This window comes from Orycteropus afer, unplaced genomic scaffold (assembly GCF_000298275.1).
Source record: "Orycteropus afer afer isolate SDZICR_OR568_19922 unplaced genomic scaffold, OryAfe1.0 scaffold00018, whole genome shotgun sequence".
In the NCBI taxonomy this organism is placed as follows: Eukaryota; Metazoa; Chordata; class Mammalia; order Tubulidentata; family Orycteropodidae; genus Orycteropus; species Orycteropus afer.
Window position 1 is genome coordinate 15,186,814 of NW_006921605.1, and position 3,414 is coordinate 15,190,227.

The 3,414-nt window shown below is 45.3% G+C and overlaps 1 pseudogene; it reads left to right on the plus strand.

The window, feature by feature from the left end:
• The first annotated feature begins 53 nt into the window (after positions 1–53).
• LOC103214096 lies at positions 54–773 on the plus strand (annotated as a pseudogene).
• Positions 774–3,414: the final 2,641 nt, after the last annotated feature.

A 3,414-nucleotide genomic window follows, 5' to 3' on the forward strand; every position in this document is an offset into this window, starting at 1 on the left:
TGCACCACCAGGGCTCCTCCTATTGGACAGACTCCCCAGTCTATTAAGGGAGCATGACTTGTATTGAACAAGATAAACTGGGCGAAGCATTTGAAGATGTTTTGGAGGCACTGAGGCAGCACTTACCTGGTCATCTTCCACACCCTCCAGATTATAAAAATGACCTGGCTTTCACCAACCCCTGTGCTCAGATCAGAGGAAACTCCAGCTGCTGTGGAACGTTGCCTACAGAGGAGCCTGTCTATAACTGGAGAACTGTAGCCAGTGATGCCACGGACTTCTATTTTGAAGGATATACTCACCAATATCTCGAGAATATTGCCAAAAACCAGCTACCACCACCTGCTGTCTTCCAGCAAAAGGGAGGAAATGGCAAGAAAATCTCTGTCTGGTTATCTTCTTGAACCCTTGTGTAATCACAAGATGGCATCTTGTATTCAGTGAGTTTGTATCAAAAAACAAGGAAAGACTTGCAGAGCTTTAGGGAAAAGGAAAAGGCAACCAGAAGACCACGATTTACCAGAAAAATGGCCTGAGCACGGAGGAATTATGGGAGAACTGAGGAAATCACCAAAATCTGGAGAAAGCTAACTTATTAGATCAGTGAGGCTATTCTTCAGCTTGTTTCTTGGGGAAAGAGGTCTTCTCACAGTACGTCCAACCTGGTCAAGAATATGTCAGTTTAAAATAACTGGAATTCAAGTTAGACTCATACGGATGCCAATTACCATGAGCTAAGTTACCCGGATTGTTGCACATACCCTCATGGTTAGTGGTTTCCTGACACCAGAAATCTCTATCAGCTTCAGAATTTTTCCCTTAAAACAAAGACTGAAGAGAAAAAAAAAAAAAAAATCTGTTAACTTGTTGCTATCTTTTCTAAAACAGCTTGTAATCTGTACTGACACTAGAAAATTCTGCCTGTGAGAGAGTTTAAAATGACCACCTCCCCTTCAGAAGGACAGACTAACTGTCCGTATTATGACCGCTCTCGTCACTTGCTTCTAGGGTAACAATGCCAGTGGAGATGATCTGACCGACAGAGTGATTTGAATGTTATTTTTCTGTCACACACTCAGGTGAAAAATTACTCCAACATATATCTGATAGCTTTAATGACAAAGCAAAAAATGATGGGAGAAACTGCTTCTATAAAGATTTACAGCCTTGGAAACCCTACAGGGCAGTTCTACTCTGTCCCATAGCGTCAGTATGTGCAGTACAGTGAATCGCTTAAAGTGGCCCTTCTAGATATCTTCTTCCATCTTGTGATGTATTGTAAATCCTTGTCCCTGTGCCTATTTAGGGTGGGATGTATCTTCAGTCCCGCCTTGCTGGAGGGTGTGACTCAAGTCACCACCCTTAGTGTCCTTGGGGGTATATAGGTGAATGTTCTGGGAAAGTTCTCTCTTGGTCTGGTCCTGCATTTGGCTCATCATCTCACCCCTGGACTCGAGACAGCAGAGGACCTGCCAAGCTGAGTTGGCCAGTCCCTGCAACCACTTGAGCTGGGAGGATCCTCCAGATGTACCCACAGACCTGGGACTTGCCAGCCTTCCAGCCTCCCAGCCTCCACCACCACCACCACATGAGCCATTTCCTTGGGCGTTTGTGAGTTCTGTGAGACGTTACAGTGAAATAAGGAACCCTAAGACAAGAGGGAGGTTACTGAGGAGAAGTTGATGTCAGAGATGATGGTGTGACACAGCAGTTTGGACATTTGGGACGTCTTTAACCTCTGCCTAATAGGGACCAGGCTTGTGCTGATCCTTCTAAAAGAAATTATTCAAACACTGTGAGTCAGAGTTGACTCTATGGCAGTGGGTGGGTTTGTGAAGAATATTAATATTAATGTTACATAAGACAGTGAACATAATCAGTGTCACTGAACTGTGTAGGTGAAAAACGTCGAGTTGGCAAATTCTTGCTATAAATTTATTTTTTTACTACAATTAAAATATATAATATCATCAAGGCAATTAAGAAAAGAAGTAATGGACAAATAAAATAATAACTGCCATGGCTATTCTGAAAAGTGAAAAAATGAAGAAGAAAGGCTTGGTGACACTTCAGAAAAATGAGCCATTGGACAGCCGATAGAGAAAAAAGAATAAGGACTATTTATGAAGCCACTTCATAGGGCTCAGAGTGCTTAAGACACTTGCCCAAAGCCACACAGTTTAGTGTTAGTAATATAATTTGGTGTGTTGCTGCTAGTTGCTGTCAAGTTGGCCCCAACTCGTGGCGACTCACATACAACAGACCAAAAGCCGCCGGGTCCTGTGTCGTCTTCACAGTCACTGGGTGTGGCCACTGTGTGTGTTGACTGTCTTCCAACCTAGGGTGCTCTTCTTCCAGCACCATGTCGGAGAATATTCTGCTGTGACCCACAGGCTTTTCCTTGGATCATTTTCAGAAATACGTTGTCAGGCTTTTCTTCCTAGTCTGTCTTAATCTGGAAGCTCCACTGAAGCCTGTCCGTTATGTATGGCCGTGCGGGCATTTGAAATCCTGGTGACATAGCTTCTACCATCACAGCAACACTGAAGCCACCACAGTGGGACAAGCTGACTGACAGGGCGCTGGAATGGGATGTAATAGTACCACCCAAGTCCTGCTATTCTTTGCCATCAGGGCCCAAAGCATGAGACAGCATCAGTCCATCTGTTCCATCCTTAGTAGTCACCCCACACTCCCTCGAAATAGGTTGGCCAGGTGCCCCGGCCCGGCCCAGCCCCCAGCACATGCCAAAGAACCAAAAAGCCTCCATTTATGTGGCTCGACAGGAAGCCGCGTTGAAAGCAAACACACACAGAGCTGATGATGGTGACTCACGACTTCTAACCCTCCTCCTAACCAGTTGCATCAACTTTTCCGACGTTTTGAAGTCTTGTAGAAATAGTGCTTCATGGGAAGATATCAAGGAAAATGTTCCAGAAGCCAACCAGCAGGCCGTACTCTGAGTCCTCGGCCCCTTTTTGAGGTTTCTCTCTCTCTCTCTCTTTTTTTCCCTCAGCAATTCCTTTCAAAAAAAAAAAAAATTTTTTTTTTTCTTCCCCTCACCATTGACCTTGTTAGAGTTGCTGGTACTTTTCCCCCTTACACTGTAGCACTTCTGTAAATGTTTTTGTTCTTTGTTCTACTTCCCACACTCTTTGAGCTTGGCTGTGATGTCTCTTCAGTGGGGCCTTTCTGATCCAATTGCCCCTTGCCTATGCGTCCTCTCCCCAGGTATCAAAAATGAGGGCAGTGGGGCCTGGAGGGACCCTCATTAGAGGGAGGCGGCTCCGCTCTCCCGCCAGCCACCGGCAGCGAGGGCAGAGCCAACTCCGCGAATGACCAGTATTGAAAAGAAAGCTCCAGGGGTGAGAGAGAGACACAGACTGACAGAAACAGAAGCAGAAGGTTAAAAAA